The 25,966-nt window shown below is 42.3% G+C and overlaps 1 long non-coding RNA gene across 1 annotated transcript; it reads left to right on the top strand.

Annotated features, from left to right (window-relative positions):
• The first annotated feature begins 11,103 nt into the window (after positions 1-11,103).
• On the top strand, positions 11,104-17,785 carry LOC124285587. Its single transcript, XR_006900844.1, has 3 exons — positions 11,104-11,454; positions 13,034-13,267; positions 17,697-17,785. It is a non-coding gene; the product is annotated as an uncharacterized LOC124285587 (long non-coding RNA).
• Positions 17,786-25,966: the final 8,181 nt, after the last annotated feature.

Here is a 25,966-nt window from a genome sequence, read left to right as displayed (position 1 = left end):
AAGGCACCAGTACACCACCAGACCAATCTATGTGCCAAGTTTGGTGAAGAAATAGTGAACGGTATTAGAGTTCAGCTCCGGAAAAGTGTACTACCACCAATTTCAGGCTAAGTCAAATCTTGTTGCCAGGGAAATGCCAAAAATGCTTTATTTAGAATTCCAAAACTACCAAAAGGCACCAGTACACCACCAGATCTATGTATCTGCCAAGTCTGGTGAATAAATAGAGAACGGTTTTAGAGTTCTGCTCCGGAAAAGAGCACTACCACTAATTTCATTCTAAGTTGAACTTGTTGCCATGGAAACGCCAAAAATGCTTTATTAAGAATTCCAAAACTACCAAAAGGCCCCAGTTCACCACCAGACCAATCTATGTGCCAAGTTTGGTGAAGAAATAGTGAACGGTTTTAGAGTTCTGCTCTCGAAAAGAGCACTACCACTAATTTCAACATAAGTCGAACTTGTTGCCATGGAAATGCCAAAATGCTTTATTCAGAATTCCAAAACTACCAAAAGGCACCAGTACACCACCAGACCAATCTATGTGCCAAGTTTGGTGAAGAAATAGTGAACGGTTTTAGAGTTCAGCTCCGGAAAAGAGCACTACCACCAATTTCAGGCTAAGTCGAACTTGTTGCCATGGAAACGCCAAAAATGTTTTATTCAGAATTCCAAAACTACCAAAAGGCACCAGTACACCACCAGATCTATGTATGTGCCAAGTTTGGTGAAGAAATAGTGAACGGTATTAGAGTTCTGCTCCGGAAAAGAGCACTACCACTAATTTCAGTCTAAAAGTTGAACTTGTTGCCATGGAAACGCCAAAAATGCTTTATTAAGAATTCCAAAACTACCAAAAGGCCCCAGTTCACCACCAGACCAATCTATGTGCCAAGTTTGGTGAAGAAATAGTGAACGGTTTTAGAGTTCTGCTCCGAAAAGAGCACTACCACTAATTTCAACATAAGTCGAACTTGTTGCCATGGAAACGCCAAAAATGTTTTATTCAGAATTCCAAAACTACCAAAAGGCACCAGTACACCACCAGATCTATCTATGTGCCAAGTTTGGTGAAGAAATAGTGAACGGTTTTAGAGTTCTGCTCCGGAAAAGAGCACTACCACTAATTTCATTCTAAGTCGAACTTGTTGCCATGGAAACGCCAAAAATGCTTTATTCAGAATTCCAAAACTACCAAAAGGCACCAGTTCACCACCAGACCAATCTATGTGCCAAGTTTGGTGAAGAAATAGTGAACGGTTTTAGAGTTCTGCTCCGAAAAGAGCACTACCACTAATTTCACATTCTAAGTCGAACTTGTTGCCATGGAAATGCCAAAAATGCTTTATTCAGAATTCCAAAACTACCAAAAGGCACCAGTACACCACCAGACCAATCTATGTGCCAAGTTTGGTGAAGAAATAGTGAACGGTTTTAGAGTTCAGCTCCGAAAAAGGGCACTACCACTAATTTCAGGCTAAGTCAAAACTTGTTGCCATGGAAATGCCAAAATGCTTTATTCAGAATTCCAAAACTACCAAAAGGCACCAGTACACCACCAGACCAATCTATGTGCCAAGTTTGGTGAAGAAATAGTGAACGGTTTTAGAGTTCAGCTCCGGAAAAGAGCACTACCACCAATTTCAGGCTAAGTCGAAACTTGTTGCCATGGAAACGCCAAAAATGTTTTATTCAGAATTCCAAAACTACCAAAAGGCACCAGTACACCACCAGATCTATCTATGTGCCAAGTTTGGTGAAGAAATAGTGAACAATTTAGATTTCAGCTCCAGAAAAGTGTACTACCACCAATTTCAGGCTAAGTCAAACTTATTGCCATGGAAACGCCAAAAATGTTTTATTCAAGAAATTCCAAAACTACCAAAAGGCACCAGTACACCACCAGATCTATGTATGTGCCAAGTTTGGTGAAGAAATAGTGAACGGTATTAGAGTTCTGCTCCGGAAAAGAGCACTACCACTAATTTCATTCTAAGTTGAACTTGTTGCCATGGAAACGCCAAAAATGCTTTATTAAGAATTCCAAAACTACCAAAAGGCCCCAGTTCACCACCAGACCAATCTATGTGCCAAGTTTGGTGAAGAAATAGTGAACGGTTTTAGAGTTCTGCTCCGGAAAAGAGCACTACCACTAATTTCAACATAAGTCGAACTTGTTGCCATGGAAATGCCAAAAATGCTTTATTCAGAATTCCAAAACTACCAAAAGGCACCAGTACACCACCAGACCAATCTATGTGCCAAGTTTGGTGAAGAAATAGTGAACGGTTTTAGAGTTCAGCTCCGGAAAAGAGCACTACCACCAATTTCAGGCTAAGTCGAACTTGTTGCCATGGAAATGCCAAAAATGTTTTATTCAGAATTCCAAAACTACCAAAAGGCACCAGTACACCACCAGATCTATGTATGTGCCAAGTTTGGTGAAGAAATAGTGAACGGTATTAGAGTTCTGCTCCGGAAAAGAGCACTACCACTAATTTCATTCTAAGTTGAACTTGTTGCCATGGAAACGCCAAAAATGCTTTATTAAGAATTCCAAAACTACCAAAAGGCACCAGTTCACCACCAGACCAATCTATGTGCCAAGTTTGGTGAAGAAATAGTGAACGGTTTTAGAGTTCTGCTCCGGAAAAGAGCACTACCACTAATTTCAACATAAGTCGAACTTGTTGCCATGGAAATGCCAAAAATGCTTTATTCAGAATTCCAAAACTACCAAAAGGCACCAGTACACCACCAGACCAATCTATGTGCCAAGTTTGGTGATGAAATAGTGAACGGTTTTAGAGTTCAGCTCCGGAAAAGAGCACTACCACCAATTTCAGGCTAAGTCGAACTTGTTGCCATGGAAACGCCAAAAATGTTTTATTCAGAATTCCAAAACTACCAAAAGGCACCAGTACACCACCAGATCTATCTATGTGCCAAGTTTGGTGAAGAAATAGTGAACGGTTTTAGAGTTCTGCTCCGGAAAAGAGCACTACCACTAATTTCAACATAAGTCGAACTTGTTGCCATGGAAATGCCAAAAAATGCTTTATTCAGAAATCCAAAACTACCAAAAGGCACCAGTACACCACTAGATCTATCTATGTGCCAAGTTTGGTGATGAAATAGTGAACGGTTTTAGAGTTCAGCTCCGGAAAAGAGCACTACCACCAATTTCAGGCTAAGTCGAACTTGTTGCCATGGAAACGCCAAAAATGTTTTATTCAGAATTCCAAAACTACCAAAAGGCACCAGTACACCACCAGATCTATGTATGTGCCAAGTTTGGTGAAGAAATAGTGAACGGTATTAGAGTTCTGCTCCGGAAAAGAGCACTACCACTAATTTCATTCTAAGTCGAACTTGTTGCCATGGAAATGCCAAAAATGCTTTATTAAGAATTCCAAAACTACCAAAAGGCACCAGTACACCACCAGACCAATCTATGTGCCAAGTTTGGTGAAGAAATAGTGAACGGTTTTAGAGTTCTGCTCGAAAAGAGCACTACCACTAATTTCAACATAAGTCGAACTTGTTGCCATGGAAATGCCAAAAATGCTTTATTCAGAATTCCAAAACTACCAAAAGGCACCAGTACACCACCAGACCAATCTATGTGCCAAGTTTGGTGATGAAATAGTGAACGGTTTTAGAGTTCAGCTCCGGAAAAGAGCACTACCACCAATTTCAGGGTAAGTTGAACTTGTTGCCAATGGAAATGCCAAAAATGCTTTATTAAGAATTCCAAAACTACCAAAAGGCACCAGTTCACCACCAGACCAATCTATGTGCCAAGTTTGGTGAAGAAATAGTGAACGGTTTTAGAGTTCTGCTCCGGAAAAGAGCACTACCACCAATTTCAGGCTAAGTCGAACTTGTTGCCATGGAAACGCCAAAAATGTTTTATTCAGAATTCCAAAACTACCAAAAGGCACCAGTACTCCGCCAGATCTATCTATGTGCCAAGTTTGGTGAAGAAATAGTGAACAGTTTAGATTTCAGCTCCAGAAAAGTGTGTACTACCACCAATTTCAGGCTAAGTCAAACATATTGCAATGGAAATGCCAAAAATATATTATTCAGAATTCCAAAACTACCAAAAGGCACCAGTACTCCGCCAGATCTATCTATGTGCCAAGTTTGGTGAAGAAATAGTGAACGGTATTAGAGTTCTGCTCCGGAAAAGAGCACTACCACTAATTTCATTCTAAGTCGAACTTGTTGCCATGGAAATGCCAAAAATGCTTTATTAAGAATTCCAAAACTACCAAAAGGCACCAGTACACCACCAGACCAATCTATGTGCCAAGTTTGGTGAAGAAATAGTGAACGGTTTAGAGTTCAGCTCCGGAAAAGTGTACTACCACCAATTTCAGGCTAAGTCAAAACTTGTTGCCATGGAAATGCCAAAAATGCTTTATTCAGAATTCCAAAACTATCAAAAGGCACCAGTACACCACCAGACCAATCTATGTGCCAAGTTTGGTGAAGAAATAGTGAACGGTTTTAGAGTTCAGCTCCGGAAAAGTGTACTACCACCAATTTCAGGCTAAGTCAAAACTTGTTGCCATGGAAATGCAGAAAAATGCTTTATTCAGAAATCCAAAACTACCAAAAGGCACCAGTACACCACCAGACCAATCTATGTGCCAAGTTTGGTGAAGAAATAGTGAACGGTTTAGAGTTCAGCTCCGAAAAGTGTACTACCACCAATTTCAGGCTAAGTCGAACTTGTTGCCATGGAAACGCCAAAAATGTTTTATTCAGAATTCCAAAACTACCAAAAGGCACCAGTACTCCATGCCAGATCTATCTATGTGCCAAGTTTGGTGAAGAAATAGTGAACGGTTTTAGAGTTCTGCTCCGAAAAGAGCACTACCACTAATTTCAACATAAGTCGAACTTGTTGCCATGGAAATGCCAAAATGCTTTATTCAGAAATCCAAAACTACCAAAAGGCACCAGTACACCACTAGATCTATGTATGTGCCAAGTTTGGTGATGAAATAGTGAACGGTTTTAGAGTTCAGCTCGGAAAAGAGCACTACCACCAATTTCAGGGTAAGTCGAACTTGTTGCCATGGAAACGCCAAAAAATGTTTTATTCAGAATTCCAAAACTACCAAAAGGCACCAGTACACCACTAGATCTATGTATGTGCCAAGTTTGGTGAAGAAATAGTGAACGGTATTAGAGTTCTGCTCGGAAAAGAGCACTACCACTAATTTCATTCTAAAGTTGAACTTGTTGCCATGGAAATGCCAAAAATGCTTTTATTAAGAATTCCAAAACTACCAAAAGGCACCAGTACACCACCAGACCAATCTATGTGCCAAGTTTGGTGAAGAAATAGTGAACGGTTTTAGAGTTCTGCTCCGGAAAAGAGCACTACCACTAATTTCAACATAAGTCGAACTTGTTGCCATGGAAATGCCAAAAATGCTTTATTCAGGAATCCAAAACTACCAAAAGGCACCAGTACACCACCAGACCAATCCAATCTATGTGCCAAGTTTGGTGATGAAATAGTGAACGGTTTTAGAGTTCAGCTCCGGGAAAAGAGCACTACCACCAATTTCAGGGTAAGTTGAACTTGTTGCCACGGAAACGCCAAAAATGCTTTATTAAGAATTCCAAACTACCAAAGGCCCCAGTTCACCACCAGACCAATCTATGTGCCAAGTTTGGTGAAGAAATAGTGAACGGTTTTAGAGTTCTGCTCCGAAAAGAGCACTACCACCAATTTCAGGCTAAGTCGAACTTGTTGCCATGGAAACGCCAAAAATGTTTTATTCAGAATTCCAAACTACCAAAAGGCACCAGTACTCCGCCAGATCTATCTATGTGCCAAGTTTGGTGAAGAAATAGTGAACAGTTTAGATTTCAGCTCCAGAAAAGTGTACTACCACCAATTTCAGGCTAAGTCAAACATATTGCAATGGAAATGCCAAAAATATATTATTCAGAATTCCAAAACTACCAAAAGGCACCAGTACACCACCAGATCTATGTATGTGCCAAGTTTGGTGAAGAAATAGTGAACGGTTTTAGAGTTCTGCTCTGGAAAAGAGCACTACCACTAATTTCATTCTAAGTCGAACTTGTTGCCATGGAAATGCCAAAATGCTTTATTAAGAATTCCAAAACTACCAAAAGGCACCAGTACACCACCAGACCAATCTATGTGCCAAGTTTGGTGAAGAAATAGTGAACGGTTTAGAGTTCAGCTCGGAAAAGTGTACTACCACCAATTTCAGGCTAAGTCAAAACTTGTTGCCATGGAAATGCCAAAAATGCTTTATTCAGAATTCCAAAACTACCAAAAGGCACCAGTACACCACCAGACCAATCTATGTGCCAAGTTTGGTGAAGAAATAGTGAACGGTTTTAGAGTTCAGCTCCGGAAAAGAGCACTACCACCAATTTCAGGCTAAGTCGAACTTGTTGCCATGGAAACGCCAAAAATGTTTTATTCAGAATTCCAAAACTACCAAAAGGCACCAGTACTCCACCAGATCTATCTATGTGCCAAGTTTGGTGAAGAAATAGTGAACGGTTTTAGAGTTCTGCTCCGGAAAGAGCACTACCACTAATTTCAACATAAGTCGAACTTGTTGCCATGGAAATGCCAAAAATGCTTTATTCAGAAATCCAAAACTACCAAAAGGCACCAGTACACCACTAGATCTATGTATGTGCCAAGTTTGGTGATGAAATAGTGAACGGTTTTAGAGTTCAGCTCGAGAAAAGAGCACTACCACCAATTTCAGGGTAAGTCGAACTTGTTGCCATGGAAACGCCAAAAATGTTTTATTCAGAATTCCAAAACTACCAAAAGGCACCAGTACACCACTAGATCTATGTATGTGCCAAGTTTGGTGAAGAAATAGTGAACGGTATTAGAGTTCTGCTCGAAAAGAGCACTACCACTAATTTCATTCTAAGTTGAACTTGTTGCCATGGAAATGCCAAAAATGCTTTATTAAGAATTCCAAAACTACCAAAAGGCACCAGTACACCACCAGACCAATCTATGTGCCAAGTTTGGTGAAGAAATAGTGAACGGTTTTAGAGTTCTGCTCGGAAAAGAGCACTACCACTAATTTCAACATAAGTCGAACTTGTTGCCATGGAAATGCCAAAAATGCTTTATTCAGAATCCAAAACTACCAAAAGGCACCAGTACACCACCAGACCAATCTATGTGCCAAGTTTGGTGATGAAATAGTGAACGGTTTTAGAGTTCAGCTCCGAAAAGAGCACTACCACCAATTTCAGGGTAAGTTGAACTTGTTGCCATGGAAACGCCAAAAATGCTTTATTAAGAATTCCAAAACTACCAAAAGGCCCCAGTTCACCACCAGACCAATCTATGTGCCAAGTTTGGTGAAGAAATAGTGAACGGTTTTAGAGTTCTGCTCGGAAAAGAGCACTACCACCAATTTCAGGCTAAGTCGAACTTGTTGCCATGGAAACGCCAAAAATGTTTTATTCAGAATTCCAAAACTACCAAAAGGCACCAGTACACCACCAGATCTATCTATGTGCCAAGTTTGGTGAAGAAATAGTGAACAGTTTAGATTTCAGCTCCAGAAAAGTGTACTACCACCAATTTCAGGCTAAGTCAAACATATTGCAATGGAAATGCCAAAAATATATTATTCAGAATTCCAAAACTACCAAAAGGCACCAGTACACCACCAGATCTATGTATGTGCCAAGTTTGGTGAAGAAATAGTGAACGGTATTAGAGTTCTGCTCTGAAAAGAGCACTACCACTAATTTCATTCTAAGTCGAACTTGTTGCCATGGAAATGCCAAAAATGCTTTATTAAGAATTCCAAACTACCAAAAGGCACCAGTACACCACCAGACCAATCTATGTGCCAAGTTTGGTGAAGAAATAGTGAACGGTTTTAGAGTTCAGCTCCGAAAAGTGTACTACCACCAATTTCAGGCTAAGTCAAAACTTGTTGCCATGGAAATGCCAAAATGCTTTATTCAGAATTCCAAAACTACCAAAAGGCACCAGTACACCACCAGACCAATCTATGTGCCAAGTTTGGTGAAGAAATAGTGAACGGTTTTAGAGTTCAGCTCCGAAAAAGTGTACTACCACCAATTTCAGGCTAAGTCAAAACTTGTTGCCATGGAAATGCAGAAAATGCTTTATTCAGAAATCCAAAACTACCAAAAGGCACCAGTACACCACCAGACCAATCTATGTGCCAAGTTTGGTGAAGAAATAGTGAACGGTTTAGAGTTCAGCTCCGGAAAAGTGTACTACCACCAATTTCAGGCTAAGTCGAACTTGTTGCCATGGAAACGCCAAAAATGTTTTATTCAGAATTCCAAAACTACCAAAAGGCACCAGTACACCACCAGATCTATCTATGTGCCAAGTTTGGTGAAGAAATAGTGAACGGTTTTAGAGTTCTGCTCGAAAAGAGCACTACCACTAATTTCAACATAAGTCGAACTTGTTGCCATGGAAATGCCAAAAATGCTTTATTCAGAAATCCAAAACTACCAAAAGGCACCAGTACACCACCAGATCTATCTATGTGCCAAGTTTGGTGAAGAAATAGTGAACGGTTTTAGAGTTCAGCTCGGAAAAGAGCACTACCACCAATTTCAGGCTAAGTCGAACTTGTTGCCATGGAAACGCCAAAAATGCTTTATTCAGAATTCCAAAACTACCAAAAGGCACCAGTACACCACACTAGATCTATGTATGTGCCAAGTTTGGTGAAGAAATAGTGAACGGTTTTAGAGTTCTGCTCGGAAAAGAGCACTACCACTAATTTCATTCTAAGTTGAACTTGTTGCCATGGAAATGCCAAAAATGCTTTTATTCAGAATTCCAAAACTACCAAAAGGCACCAGTACACCACCAGACCAATCTATGTGCCAAGTTTGGTGAAGAAATAGTGAACGGTTTTAGAGTTCTGCTCTGAAAAGAGCACTACCACTAATTTCAACATAAGTCGAACTTGTTGCCATGGAAATGCCAAAATGCTTTATTCAGGAATCCAAAACTACCAAAAGGCACCAGTACACCACCAGACCAATCTATGTGCCAAGTTTGGTGATGAAATAGTGAACGGTTTTAGAGTTCAGCTCCGAAAAGAGCACTACCACCAATTTCAGGGTAAGTTGAACTTGTTGCCACGGAAACGCCAAAAAATGCTTTATTCAGAATTCCAAAACTACCAAAGGCCCCAGTTCACCACCAGACCAATCTATGTGCCAAGTTTGGTGAAGAAATAGTGAACGGTTTTAGAGTTCTGCTCGAAAAGAGCACTACCACCAATTTCAGGCTAAGTCGAACTTGTTGCCATGGAAACGCCAAAATGTTTTATTCAGAATTCCAAAACTACCAAAAGGCACCAGTACTCCGCCAGATCTATCTATGTGCCAAGTTTGGTGAAGAAATAGTGAACAGTTTAGATTTCAGCTCCAGAAAAGTGTACTACCACCAATTTCAGGCTAAGTCAAACATATTGCAATGGAAATGCCAAAAATATATTATTCAGAATTCCAAAACTACCAAAAGGCACCAGTACACCACCAGATCTATCTATGTGCCAAGTTTGGTGAAGAAATAGTGAACGGTATTAGAGTTCTGCTCCGGAAAAGAGCACTACCACTAATTTCATTCTAAGTCGAACTTGTTGCCATGGAAATGCCAAAAATGCTTTATTAAGAATTCCAAAACTACCAAAAGGCACCAGTACACCACCAGACCAATCTATGTGCCAAGTTTGGTGAAGAAATAGTGAACGGTTTTAGAGTTCAGCTCCGGAAAAGTGTACTACCACCAATTTCAGGCTAAGTCAAAACTTGTTGCCATGGAAATGCCAAAAATGCTTTATTCAGAATTCCAAAACTACCAAAAGGCACCAGTACACCACCAGACCAATCTATGTGCCAAGTTTGGTGAAGAAATAGTGAACGGTTTAGAGTTCAGCTCCGGAAAAGTGTACTACCACCAATTTCAGGCTAAGTCAAAACTTGTTGCCATGGAAATGCAGAAAAATGCTTTATTCAGAATTCCAAAACTACCAAAAGGCACCAGTACACCACCAGACCAATCTATGTGCCAAGTTTGGTGAAGAAATAGTGAACGGTTTAGAGTTCAGCTCCGGAAAAGTGTACTACCACCAATTTCAGGCTAAGTCAAATCTTGTTGCCACGGAAACGCCAAAAATATATTATTCAGAACTCCAAAACTACCAAAAGGCACCAGTACACCACCAGATCTATGTATGTGCCAAGTTTGGTGAAGAAATAGTGAACGGTTTTAGAGTTCTGCTCCGGAAAAGAGCACTACCACTAATTTCAACATAAGTCGAACTTGTTGCCATGGAAATGCCAAAAATGCTTTATTCAGAATTCCAAAACTACCAAAAGGCACCAGTACACCACCAGACCAATCTATGTGCCAAGTTTGGTGAAGAAATAGTGAACGGTTTAGAGTTCAGCTCCGGAAAAGTGTACTACCACCAATTTCAGGCTAAGTCAAAACTTGTTGCCATGGAAATGCAGAAAAATGCTTTATTCAGAAATCCAAAACTACCAAAAGGCACCAGTACACCACCAGACCAATCTATGTGCCAAGTTTGGTGAAGAAATAGTGAACGGTTTAGAGTTCAGCTCCGGAAAAGTGTACTACCACCAATTTCAGGCTAAGTCAAATCTTGTTGCCACGGAAATGCCAAAAATATTTTATTCAGAATTCCAAAACTACCAAAAGGCACCAGTACACCACCAGATCTATGTATGTACCAAGCCTATTCGTCTCCCGTCGCCGCCATCTTTGACGATTTGTATGCCGTTTCGGGATGCTATGACTGCCGTGTTGGGATGCTATGAATGCCGTTTTGTACGCTCGGCGACCGCTCTTGTAGCTGATACGCGAGTTTTGTTTCCATTTCAAACAATTTGTCTTCCATTACAGATGTATTGTTTCGGTTTTAGAGGATATTGTTGCAGTTTTGGTGTTTTTTTGTTCTGTTTTGGTGTATATGAGATCAGTTTTGATGATTTGTTCACCGTTTGTATGGTAGGCCTGAAAAATATTTGTGAGAAAAGTTGAAAACTGTTGTGAACATTTTGTCAAGTGGAATAGTATGTCATGTGTTTCATTACTATCATTTATTTCTGTACTGTACTGTTTACTACAGATCCAACATTGTATTGTAAATATTATCCCCGTTTACAGCCGTGCGTTTAAGTTCAGCCTTTTCTGCGTGGACAACTTGCTATCTTTTGTATGGTGTCAGCTTACAGGAATGTTCCCAGATACTTTATCAGGTCAGAGCAGGAACCAGGGCATTCAAAATCGGACTCTGTACACAGCAGGCGGGAAGTTCCATCACATTGCTGGATGTAGAAGACGGTACATTTTACTCTAGTGACAAGACGACAGTTTTCTAAAAGGAGGTATGTATATTCACATTATTGTTCTTCAGTCAAATTCTATATCTTGCCTTGTGAACGTTCATCCTTTGTTTGTAACTGTACGTATTCCTATGATGTTTTCTCAATATATGTGATAGACATTACTTGTGGCATACAATCTTTGTGACGTAGTGTTAGAATGAGTGTTTACTACATGAGCATCAATGTTCACAAGATCAAAATCAATACTACAAGCAAAATGAGATAGCCTGTTTATATATGTTTGCAGAGTGGTAAATTAATAAATGCACATTCATATCCAAACTATGTCACAGTGTATCTGTGTTTGCAAATAATGCAATGTAGAGTGCATGGTGATATCAATTAAATTACAAAGAAACATCGACTATTAACATAACTATATATAATATTACCATTTATTAAATGACCAAAGTATAGATATGTGTTCAAATATAGGAATTTTCTCTGTTTCTTCTGTCCCGTATCCAATCTGCCGACACAGATTTGATCACGTAGACACTCTTGCTTATCAGCGATGTACAGGAAATCGGGGGATAATATTACATTTGAGTCCGTGACTCCAGCTCGTTATTTTATAGCAAACAATATGTCACTTCCCTAACAACCCGACCATGATTCCTCACAACAAATGTCAGCCCCCTCATAAGTAAATGTAGTATGCGACTTTTATACAAGAGATGAAGATGTGTCATGAAGAAATATTTTAAAATAAATGTTCATCCTGCCATTAAAATGCAACTTATCATTTATAACTTGGGCCAAATGTAAGAAATACACAATATTCAGTTCCGTAAAACTATTGTGAGTAACAAGTTCCTTTTGTAAATGATGCCCGTTATTTTGGGGAAAGTATCATACAATATAATCAGATGAAATCACTTGCACAATTTGACAAATTGTATTAATTTTGTTGGTAATAAATTCCTATTGTATATGATTACTGGTCTACTGAGGTTGATTGATGTGTATTTATTTTGTAAGTTTTTGATAAATACTGGTGGGAATTTGTACTCTTCAACATAGTTTCATGACACAGAAACATTATTGTCATTTAGCGTTGTTTCGCTAAATGGGTTTATGGGCAGCATTTACAGTTCAGCACATAACTTTAAACCCTAGTACTTGCCTTGGCTTATAGTATCCATCCAGCGTCGCAGTACAGGAGGCGGTGTATTATTTCAGCATTTATTAATAGCAGCAGTAGGGCATTTAGAAGTAAATTGGTAAACATGTTCATAGCCAGTATTTACAATACTTGTGCACAACTTTAAACCCTAGCTTTCGCTTATAGGAACTAACCAGCACAGCAACGCACATGGCAGTGTTGTTCTTCCGCATCCCATAATAGCAGTTACGTCACTTCCAGAGTGACGTCACATCTGCAAGCATACGTCATATCCGTCCTTTCTATCCTTCATGCTCTCCGGTCAAGTCGTACATTTTGCCTCTGCTAAATAATTCTCTCTAATCGCGTCGGGCTGTCAACTTAATTCGGAATTCTTTATCAAATACTAGTAATTGCGTTTGGCTTCCATTTGGCTTCTTTTTTGTCCTCTTTTCATTCAACTTTTTTGACAAGTTTTAGTTGTAGATCACCACGTGTTATCACCATGCCTCCAAAGCGCAAGGCAGTACTCAACCACTCCGCCGTGAAGGGACGTGCTAGAGCTGCGAAACGACAGGCAACGGGGGTACGTGCATCTGGAGCACTGCCCCCGAGGCCTGTCAGGCCCAACAACCGGAGGCATCCCCTGCGGCGACCACCACCACACCTCCGCTAGAGTCGACCCCGCTCCGTCAGTCAACGCACAAGGTATGTCTCCCTTTGATCATGTGAACATATTGCCCGAATTATTGATTCCTCGTGGCGATCAGGCACCAGTTGGTATACAGCCAGCTCAAGTAGCAGCTCCCTCCACACCTCCGACGGGGTGTTTCAGCCAACCCCTCACAAACAACATATTCGTGAATGCAGACATGCTGCCACATCAGCAGCTTAGCTTTAGGGCTGAGACCATTGGTTTCCACCTAAAGCAGGCGGTAAGGGAAAAAATACACCGGGGGGAGTTTGTTGATATGAAATCCCTCTTACCAGCAGAAAACCAATCAGCTCAGGAGTGTCAGAATTTTACGATGGAGCTTGACCCTTCAGGCCAGGTAACATTTAGACCCAGGCAGCAGTCCACTCGTCAACTAAGCATTGGGTCTTGGACGTCAGCCTTTTTGACTTACATCAGTGTAGTCATTGAGCGTCAAACTGACGTAAATTACATACAGCAAATGTTGTCATACATGGAGAGAATCCGTGGTGCTGTCGCTAAGTTCGGCGGTGACTGCTGGTCCCAATATGACACACAGTTTCGGCAGAAAATGGAGAAGAAACCCATCACGCTCGTGGGGCACAATTGATGGACAACTGTGGCTGCAGCTGATGCTTCCTAGCAATAAACAGCAGACACACACACCTTCTGCCAGATACCCCAGCTACCCGCAACAGCGCACGCCTATTGAGGTTTGTAGGAACTTCACTCGTGACATGTGTGATAGGGGACAGTCATGTCGTTATGCACACAAATGCTTGGCATGCAACATAGGCGGCCATGGGGCATCGTCCTGTTTTCGTGCCAAAAAGCACACCACAGTCCCCGCACAAACCCCTAAGCGACCTACTGCCCTGCCAGCCAGGAATGCTTCGCATGGCCCCATCTCCAGTTAATGTTGTTTACTTGCGTCAGTGGCTGGAGCACTATCATTCAATCAACCCATTAGCAGCTGAGTTACTGGAACAGGGTTTTAGTCAGGGCTTTAGTTTAAAATATTCAGGGCCAAGGGTTGCTCGGGATGCGGTCAACCTTAAATCTGCGATCGAGCAGCCACTACTGGTGGAGCAGAAACTATGTAAAGAAATTCAGTTGGGTCGCATAGCGGGCCCATTCTTACACAGACCAGTTGATTCCCTGATAGTTTCCCCAATTGGCTTGGTGCCTAAGAAAGCGGATTCATCTGTCCAGGGTGAGGCTGCCTTCCGCCTCATCCATCACTTGTCATATCCTGTAGGTTCATCGGTGAACGACTATATACCGCAGGAAGCATGCACAGTGCAGTACACCACCTTTGATCAGGCGGTAGCTATGATCCAAAATCTCGGCAGTGGGGCAACACCACCTTTGATCAGGCGGTAGCTATGATCCAAAATCTCGGCAGTGGGGCATACATGTCCAAATTTCATATCAAATCAGCCTTTCGTCTCCTGCCGGTTGCACCGTCGGACTCTCAGCTGCTCGGTATGAAGTTTCAGGGAAAATTTTTCATTGATAAATGTCTCCCCTTCGGCAGTTCCATTTCTTGTGCTCTATTCGAGTCATTTAGCACTTTCATCGAATGGGCCATTAAGGCCGAAACGTGCAGCCAGGATATAGCTCATTATCTGGATGATTTTATCCTGGCTGCGGCAGATTTGAACACCTGCTCGCACATACTCCAGACTTCCCTTCAATTCGCCAATCGCCTGGGTGTGCCAATTGCACACCAAAAAAAAGTGCAACCCACAACTTGTCTTACATTCCTTGGTCTCACCATAGACACGGTGAGGGGGAAAATTAGGTTACCACAGGACAAGATAGCGCAACTGACTCATCAGTTATCTCAGCTGGTAGCGTCTCCATCCAAGAAGGTCACTCTGCATTCCCTGCAATCAATAGTAGGTAAGCTGAATTTTGTATGCACGGCAATTCCCATGGGCTGTCCTTTCCTGCGGCGTCTAAAAGATGCTCAAAAAGGGGCAAGCAAACCGCATCACAGAATACGCGTATCAGCGGGCATGCGACAGGACCTCGCACTATGGCTTCAGTTCCTTGCCGAGCATAACGGCACAACCTTATTCTTGGAACAAGGATGGGTTTCTACCCCATTTCTACAACTTTACACAGATGCAGCAGGAAGCCAGGGTTGTGGTGCATACTTCCAAGGCCATTCGGCCAATGCCAAGTGGCCAGACCTATGGCTACAACAAGGATGGGTGAAAGACTTGACATTCTTGGAGCTTTTCCCGATAGTCATGGCGTTGCGGATCTGGGGCAGCAGTTTGGCCAACAAAAGAGTGCTAATGTTTTGCGACAACCAGGCGGTGGTGAGTATTATCAATAGGCACACAGCAAAAGGGGAAAGGGTCGTGAAACTGCTCAGGCATATGGTCCTGATTTGCTTGCGAAACAACATCCACTTCAAGGCACGTTATATACCCTCACAGGATAACATAATAGCAGACGCTCTTTCGAGATTTCAGTGGTCATGGTTCCGAGCTGCAGCCCCCTCAGGCGGATCAACAGGCCTCCGGAATCCCAGCTGACATCTGGCTCATCTAACAGCAGAAGTAAGCAGTCTGGTAGCCAACTCAATGGCGGCAAACACCTGGAGGGCATATGAGTCGGCAGTGCAGTCACTGCGGGGTTTTCGGGCAGTGTACTCCCTGCCGGACCTATGGCCAGTCCCCTTAGTTCATATGCTTCATTTTATAGCCTATCTCTCGTTATCAGGTAGGTCACCGAGCACGGCCCGCTCCTACGTTTCAGCCTTGTCATCCATCCATAAGCTCCACTCCTTGCAGTGCATAACTAATCATTTTCTAGTGCAGAAATTGCAGTGATGTCCAGGTTGTCGGGGTATCCGGACAGGAGACAGCCTATTACAGTGGATCTGTTGACGTGCATTCTGCAACTCCTTCCCACGGTTTGTAGGTCTTCATATGAAGCCACGCTGTTTGCTGCAGCATATCTACTGACATTTTTCGTTTTTTTCAGGGTAAGCGAGGTAGCGGCAGGTTCGAGTAACGACTCATCACAGTGCGCAGTGTTGCTAACGGATGTATCTTTTGCTAGCAATCAATCCTACCTGGAGGTGGTACTACGGGCGTCCAAAACGGACCAACAAGGCTGGGGCACACGCATTGCCATCCAGGCAGTTCCGGTATCTATGCTATGCCCTGTCAAAGCCCTCACACGCTTTTTATCAGTGCGTCCACGAGCGGACGGGTACTTATTTGTCCACACAAACTCCGCCCCATTAACAAGATTTCAGTTTCAGGCAGTGCTGAAAAGGACTCTTCAAGCAGCAAAGAAACCCATTAATGTTAATCTGTATTCGTCGCATTTGTTTCGCATAGGGGCAGCAACCACGGCAGCATTGCAAGGCATACAGTCAGAGCAAATACAGGAATTTGGCTGTTGGAGATTTAACTCATACCAGTCATATATTTGCATTCCTCGCCTGAGCGCACAAAGATAATTTGTGCATTGATGGGTTGCAGGGCCAGCTTGGGTGATCGGCTCTAGCTACATGGCGAGGCTGCAGAAACATCTGGGTCCGCAACGGAGCAACCTTGGCCTCGCCGGGGGTGTGATCTGGTCGGCAAAGGGGGGTCTCAAGTGAGCCGGCCTCAGAGGCAGGTTTGAGAGTCTCATTAGCGAGAGGGGCCCATGCAGGTCATTCATTGTCATCCATCTCGGGTGTGGGGTTCCCTCCAAGACTCTTTTTGACGTGATGTACGAGGACCTACTCTACATCCGTCTGCGCTGCCCAGCTGCCACTATAGTCTGGTTGCCGATGCTGCCTCGGGTCGAGTGGCTCGGAGCCAACAACGTCCGTGCCCTCGATCTGAAGCGGAAGAAGCTGAATCGGCGGCTGAGGAATGTAGTACAGGGGCAGCTGGGCGGCCGAGTTGTCTCATTCAACCCAGACCCCTACCACTACCTAGATGGGGTCCACCTCACCAATGCGGGCATGTCAGCTCAGCACCGGGCTGTGCTAGCAGCACTTAGAGGCTGAAGCCTGCGCAAAGTGTTTGGGTCTGTTGCCATGGTGCCGACGGGACTAAGCAGCAGCGCTGCTACAACTAGGGATACTTGGCATCTGCTTTCACAGCGGCAGCCCAAACCTTCCTGCCTGCTGGCTTCCGCGTGAGGAAGTACCAAAGTTTCCCATGCTTTACCCGTCTGCTTTGCCACGGCGGAGGGCCGCAATTAGCTATCATACGCATTCGGTCCCGTCGGCGCCATCCACACCGCACTCTTTGTCATCCACACATCTGTCTTGTTTAGTCTGTTCACTGGATTCCTTTATTCTTATCTATTTCCGACCATATCATAATATCAATTGGAAGGTCTGCATATAAGTAGCAGTAATTTAGCATCATCAAGAGTAAAGTGACAGTAAATATTTATAGAATTTCTTTGTGTTTATTTCAGAAGCCAACACAGATGCAAGAAAAGCCTGATGGCAAAGATGATTGATTATCTTCCATATGTATTGATGAAATGAAGTATTCTTTAAAACATATCATTGGTTTGTTTTCATTTTCACTAATAATAACGGATGACATGAGTAACAAATTTACCTACGTGTATGTATTTTATTTGGACGGGAGTCAAAACACTTGGTGTTGGTAAACTAGCCTTGCAACGATATCAGAAGATTATATCGTTTCTGATATCTCTACAATCGCAAAAAGGTTCAACCCAAATGTTTCTGAAACGTTTTAAAAAGCCCATGGAAAAACATTTTCAAAATGTTTTTAGAAGGTTTCTAATGTTTCTCGCCAACGTTTCGTCAAAACGTTTTTAAAACGTAAAAAAACCTCCGAAAAATTAGGTTTTAAAAACGTTTTTTGGAACGTTTTTAAAACCATACAGAAACGTTTCAAAACGTTTCTGTGTTAGCTGGGTTACGCTTGCTTAACGATAATGGTTCTCAAACAGCCTACGATCAAACTTGATTTCAACGTGCAGGATATGGGCTTAGGGATGGCGATGGCCACCAAGGACATTCTCATGAAACAAGGAATTATACCGGAAAATATTTCTCAGTAATATTACAATATTTTAAAAAAGAAATGGCTACGATCGCTATGATGGTCGGTGATGCATTAGTCAACGCCCTCGCAGTTTCCGGCAGCAATTATCTCTTCTCCAAATTATGAACGTCGAACGCGACCGAAGTGGAAGCGGAACGTAAACTTCACGAACGTCGAAGATGCCATGCGAGAATACTACCTGCTCACCGGCAAACGACTTGAACCTCTTGGCGACGAACCCCCTACCCTCTCGCAGTTTTACACGCCTTCCCCGAAACAGAAAGACTGGGAACTGATTTTCATGGCGCTGGGTCTAGCGACTACCGAGTTGATCGCCAAACAATTAGACTAAAAATATATTTATGTGTATATACATAAAGATGGGAAGACGCACACCGTATAACTGCAAATACAGGCTACTAGGAAAAACCGAAACCTGTGGCAAAAAATGCACCACCAAATATTGCGGCATACACATGATGTCCATATGAAAGGGTTTCGTGAATTACACGTGGGAACTGTGCGGCGTGGGCGTGAAATGCCATTATCGTCATTGCTAAGCCCACAGAGCTGACATGGTACGAGGCCATCTCATCTACTTGACAAAAAGAGACTACCTCAACAAACGCAACCGACTGCTCAGAATACAAATCTAACGTGCATGTTGAAAGTTTCACATTTAACAGCGAGACCACACTAACAAACTACTACAGATTTTGACTCGCAGCCGAACATAGCGATGAAAATCCTATTAGAGATTTGACTTCACCCCTGACTATAGCGAACAACCTATTAGAGATTTGATTTTGCATCTGACTATAGCGAACAACCTATTAGAGATTTGATTTCGAATCTGAATATAATTATGTTTTCATTTAGAAAAAGGTTATCAGACATTGATATAGCAACGATGATTACTGTTCGAGAACTAAAAAGGATTGCCAAAAACGTGGAGTGAACGGTTACTCCCGTTTGAGGAAATCTCAGCTGTTGGAATTGCTCAACATCGTCGACGAACCCACGGTGAAACAACTCAAACTCCGAGCAAAAGAACATGGGCTCAGAGGCTATTCACGCATGAGGAAAGCCGAGCTCCTTGAACTACTGGAGGAACACAAACCCGTCGAACTACGGTTCGTGTGGACGAAGCACGCCGTAGATAAGTATCTGAGAGGCTGGAGATGGACGGCGACAAAAACATGGACGTCTACGACATCAAACCCATGAAGGCCGACAAAGTGGACGAGGAACTGAACAATCTGGGAAGCAAGAAATTGCGACTCAACCCGAATCCGTCGACACGTCCATCGACACCTCGTTTTAAAAAATACGAGTATCCCTGGAACGCTTTACGAACATGGGCTCGGGCTGGGTCGTTGACACGATCGACATGGTCTACCTGGACATAGCGAACTAAGTGCCGTTCAAAGGAGGGTCGTACCTGGACCTGCCACCGTACTACAAGAAAAAACAAGCCATGGTCAACGTCAAAAACAAAGGCGACAACTTTCCAGCTATCCCTCCATCGAGGAATACGCCCTCGACTTTATGGGGATACTACTCATCTCACAAATCGCTCGAGTGGAAAAACAAAACCATCTGGCTATTGTCGTCTTCGGACACGAAGGGAACTATTGTGCACAGGATAAGCCCTAGATAAAACCGCGCGAAGGACCAATTTATTTCTGATTGAAAAAAAGGACAAGTATCACTACGCAACGATTGAAAGTTTCTGCAGACTGTTTTACGATCAATCGAAGCACGTCAGGAAAAAACACGTTTGTGAACGGTGTCTGCACGGCTATACGCGAGCCGACCTGCAGGAATCACACCGGGAGGATTGCCGAGGGGTGGGACAGACGGCCATCCAAATCGACATGCTCGACGAAAACGACAACGCCTTGAAATTCATCAACCACAAGCATCAAATGTCCGTGCCTTACGTCATCTACACCGACTTCGAAGCCCTCATCAAAAATGTTGACACCGTCGCTCCCAGACAAAAGTTTCACGTACAAAACTCAAGAGCACGAAGCCTGCGTGCTTGGTTACGTGGTTGTTCGATGCGACGGACAAATGAACACTCCCGTGGTCTAATGAGATCCCGACACGGCCTAAACATTTCTCACGTTCTTACCACACGAAGAGATCAAAATCAGGAAAGATTTGTCAGATCCTGCTCTCATGCGCATGACGTCAAAGGATAAACTCGCTCACAAGAACGCTAAGAATTGCCACGTGTGCGACGAACCCCTGTGCGGTCATTCCGTGAGAGACCACCCCCACATCACCGGCAAGTACAGAGGCACCGGTCCCAACGCGTGCAACCTGAAGCTCAAAATCGACCCCAAAACCATCAAAATCCCGGTTATGTTTCACAACCTTCGCGGCTGCGATTCTCACCTGATCATGCAGGCCATCGCGAAGGTCGATGGCAACATAACGTGCATCCCCAACAACATGGAAAAATACATCTCGTTTCGTTAGATGGTCTGAGATTTATCGATAGCGTTCAGTTCCTGCTGTCGTCTCTATACAGTCTGGTGAAGGCCAACAACCCAGACAACTTCAACATCACCAATCGATACACCAATGCCGAGACTCGACCCCTGCTGCTGAGGAAGGGCGTCTACCCCTCGAGGACGATTGGTCCAAGTTTGATGAGACGCGATTACCTCCCATCAACCAATTTTACAGCAACTTGACCGACTCGGCCATCATCCCGGACGATTATGCGCACGTGATTAATGTGTTGGACAAACTGGGCTGCAAGAATTTGGGCGATTACCACGACCTGTACTTGAAAACGGACGTGCTGCTGCTGGCCGACGTGTTCGAGATATTCAGAAAAACGTGCTCGAAACAGTACGGTCTGGACCCCACGTGGTATTTTTCATCCCCTGGTCTCTTTTGGGACGCCTTGTTGAAAAAGAGCAGAGTTAAATTGGCGGGATTTCCATGGCCTCCAAACGATACACCAAAGCCAACAACAAGTACGTTCCCGGTCACGACCCCGGCAAACAGACCAAACACATACTCTATCTCGACGCCAACAGCCTGTAAGGCCTGGCCATGAGTCAGTATCTCCCCACCGGATGATACGAATGGGTCTCTTCACCAGAGATAATCGATGTGAATAGCATTGCGCTGGATTCGAACAAAGGCTACGTGCTCGAAGTGGACTTGGACTATCCCCGCAGGACTACACGAATCACACAACAGCTATCCGCTAGCTCTCGAACGATTGACGGTGAACCCGGACTGGATGTCCGAATATCAACGAAACTTGGGAGACAATAAGCCGGCTAAAGTTGAAAAACTCGTGCTGAACTTGATGAACAAGTCATAACACATCGTTCACTATCGCAGTCTGCAGCTGTACTTGTCGCTGGGAATGAAATTCACAAAAATACACAAGGCGCTCGAGTTCGATCAAAGTCTGTGGATGGAGCCTTACATCCGAATGAACACGGACTTGCGAATGTTGGCCAACGGCGATTTCGAGAAAAACTTCTTCAAGACGATGGAGAATTTGAGAAAACGCGTTAACGTGAAATTAGTCAGATCCAGCGAGGAAGGAAACTCATAGCCAGCCCGGCGTTCAACCAAAGCAATATATTCGACAACGACTTGGCATCGCTGCACATGAACAAAAGCCACATCAAATTCAATCTGCACGTTTACGTGGGGACGAGCATCCTCGACTTATCCAAACACTTGATGTACGATTTCTACTACAACGAGCAGTATGGCGATAGGTGCGAAGTGCTGTACACGGACATGGATTCCCTGCTCATGGAAATTCCTAACGAGGACGTATACGAGGACATTAAGAAATGCATGCATCTGTACGACACCAGCAACTACCCCAAAGATCACCCTATGCACAGCCAAGTCAACAAAAAAGAGCTCGGCAAGATGAAGGATGAATGCGGGGGCACAATCTCCATTGGAGATATCATTTGATCTCACACAAGCAATATTTCCAGTGAAACACAGTTTTGGATGATAAATGATGATCCCTCGAACATTCATTTCATATTCACTCAAAGAAGCAGTGTCAAGTGATCTTCATATTTAAAGTAATGCTTCTGAAAAGGATATCGCATCTGTTGTGTACATGAAATGTGTGGACTCCAATGGGAAAACCGACTTTGGATTCATCATCAGGAAAGCTAAAGTAGCCCATCTCATGGAAACACAGTGCCCACACTAGAGTTATGCACTGCAGTCTTATCAGTAGAATTTTACAAGGTAAGTGATCAATTTGTTATGAATTTCAATGCAGTCAAGTTCTACACTGACAGCAAGGTTTTACTTGGATGCATCTGCAACGAAACGAAGCATTTTACACTTATGTATCCAATCACATTGAGAAAATGAGACGTCGTCTCCAGAACAGTCGGGTTATGTGCATACAGCAACAAGTCAAGGCTAACATTTGGTTGACTGGACCAAATTGTGTGAAGGACTCAAGCTGTGATCAGACTTCCCATTAACTGATCCCAGTTCTGACTAGTTGAGACCATTATGATGAAGAAGACCGAAGTTGTCAACAGACCTGACACTCTTGGTATTCATAGATTTTCAGCATATTCATGTTGGAGAAAGTTAGTCAATGCTAATCACAGAACATTAAGTATTGCCAGTACACAAGTACCAACTATGTGGACACTTATGGAGAGACAGAGAAATTCATCATCAAACTTACTCTGAAAAACCTATTCTACAGAAATAGACTGTATTGAGAGAGGGAAACCCATTCTTAAGGAAAATTTAATTTCAAAATTGGAGCCATATGTGGATTCCAAAAGGCCTTCTTCACATTGGAGGACACTTAGGTTTCACCTTCACAGTCCGAATCCTCCCATCATCACAAGGGATGATACACATACTCTACCGAGCTCCCAGTTTCCACGCGGTTGGTTGTCAACAACAACCAACACAAGATCCCAAACAGATAATGCTCCGTTATCACGACATCATCTATGTCGAACAGTGAGTTCTGGGAGGTACTCTTTCAGCCATCTTCTGTATGTGTGATTTGCAATAACTTGAGCTTGTTGCCAATTCATTCTGCTATTCATCTCTTGATCTGTGCACAAAACTGGAGGAAGTTGGTTATCTTGCCTACCAAGCAGAAAATGATTCGGTTTGATTGGGGTATAATCCCGAAGGTGTTGACTGTTGTGGGTCAAAGGTCGGCTATTCAAAACAGCCTCTATTTCTACCAAAGCAGTCCAAAGTACAGATTCTGAAACATAGGTATTTTTCAGAGTAGCTCCGAGAGCAATCTTTGTTGAATGTACCAGTCTCTCCTAAGCACTATCATGAAATAATAATTCATACAAAATTCATTATTCATTATTACCACTACAAGCAATATATTAGGATTCAGATATTAGGAAAATATAAATATTGAATATTAGTTTCATCATGATCAGTAATAGCTTAGATAAAAAGACTCCAGTCAAAAGTAGTAAAACTCATCTCACAGACATACTATTGAAAAAGGTATACATTACGACTGCACAGTTTCCAGATAAATCCTAGCATAAGGTTTTAAGGACTCAACTGTTAGTCACACCTTTCAGTAAGACAAAGCTTGGTCTACACTGTTGAATAATTGCTCTGATATATTTATGTTATAAAGTAAACATGTCATCACATATAATTGACACATCTAGCCCTGGGTAAGCATCCAAGCATCCAGTAAATGTGTCCACAAGATTAGTGCCAGTTGAAATAGGATTAGCAGGATTAAGTACTCCCCTCTGTCTGGTCATTTCAGTAGTTATTGTAGGACACACCCCATTCATTAATAGTATTTTAACTTTCTGCATTCATGCCTGGTATGGCAATCTTCTTCTTACACAGAAAAACAAACTTCACAAAATTGTAAACATATCCAGCAAAATTTGCGGCTTCAATTTTGAACCTCTACCTTTTCAGTATGAGTCAAAAGTTCAGAAGAAAGCTCTGGCCATTCAATCGGATCCATCACTTTTTAAATGAATGTTATGCCTTCTGGCCGCTGTTTCAAATTCATGTATTACAAAACTAATAGAACTTCAAAATCATTTGTCCCATACAGTATAAAACTTCTAAATCTTCCTCCAAAATTGTAATAGTGAAATCTACGATGAGGCACGAGTGATTATTATATGATGAACTTTGATTATGTTATATTTCAACATTATATTCTGATTAGCTTGGCATTGTGTATATATATATTTTAAAATAATTGTTGTTATATGCTTGTGTTATGGCCAAAATTATGAGTTGGAATTATTTTTATGTCAAAACTTTAATTTTTGTGCAAAACTAAATTGGTCTACATTTTGGGACAGTTAGCTCCAGCCAGGGGCCAAGGGAAGTGATTCTATGAGTTGAGACAGGACTAGAGATGTGAGCACATGGTCAGAGGGACTCCATGTAATGGTGTTAGGTGTGGATTTGGATTTGGAGTGTTGGCTCTATATGTTTAAGGATTTGAGGACCTGCATCATCATATATATTAATGTCAATCATTCAAGGACTGATGAAGAATAAAAGTCAAGTCAACTGTATTGAAGGTATTGGCATGTTTTGTTGAAGAAGTGCATGACATGTGACTTTGAAGTTGAACTGAATTTGAATTGAGTATAGACTCATTAGAGAGGAGCAAAGGATTTGGAAACTACAGCTTGTATTGGCTCTTTGAATGCAAGACAAATTTCCCTTGCGGGACAATAAAGTTTATCTTATCTTATCTTATTTTGTATCATTCAACGAATTGTAATCTTTTTATTGTTTCAATTTGAGATAAATAGTGAGGAATTCCAAATGCTTGTAAGGAGGGTTTAGACTCCCAACACAGGTCAGCTCTAGCCCTCAGCCCAGAGAGTTGTACAGACTCTCTGTGGCCACCCCATAAGACATGATGGTCGATGGTGGGAGTCATGCTCAAGTCGCTCTCCGAGTTTTTGTGAATATAGAGAAAACGATACTACCCTGAACTGTTCTGGTGAAAGAATATACACTTAGGTACAGCAGTAGCCATTGTTACCCAAAGATATCCACCTCAGAAACCCCATAATATGAAGTTTGTGAAGTTGAAAGTAGTCAGCCGAGTGACTGTTGTCAACCCGGATCAACAACACAGAGTAATGGAGGTACACTAGACTCTGAACCAGCAAAACGTGAGTTCCTATCATTATTTACTGATGGAAATGTTGGTGATATTTCTAAAGGAGACTTTATCACAAAACTCTTGAACTTTTGAATAACGATTCTCATGACCTTGAGACTTATCGTATTGACCTTTTCAACAAATGTTGTGAAAAGAGTGATTTTCCTTGCAAAGAAGGAATGTTAAGAAAACATTTAGTGCAAAGAAATGGTGAATCTTTGGTGAAGAAATTAGCAAAACACTTATTTGTTCAGAGCATGCGATGGTGAATATTGTGATGAGTTGTGGGATATTATTTACTACCCCAAGAGACTGGTGTAGAAACTGAATCTGTTTTCAATCAACCACAAAGCATGTGCAGCCCAGATAAGTGTACAGAAGTCTATTGTTGTTAATTTGCACCAAGATCTCTTCCCTCTTAGAGGCGAATATGCTCAAGATGTTGATGAAAGTAAAGCCTATCAAGATGAAATACATGAATTGAAAAGACTGAT

Source organism: Haliotis rubra, unplaced genomic scaffold (genome assembly GCF_003918875.1).
Source record: "Haliotis rubra isolate DU_JTF1 unplaced genomic scaffold, ASM391887v1 Scf363, whole genome shotgun sequence".
Taxonomy (NCBI): domain Eukaryota; kingdom Metazoa; phylum Mollusca; class Gastropoda; order Lepetellida; family Haliotidae; genus Haliotis; species Haliotis rubra.
The sequence above is the reverse complement of the archived record's forward strand: the minus strand, read 5'-3'. Positions and strand labels throughout refer to the sequence as shown.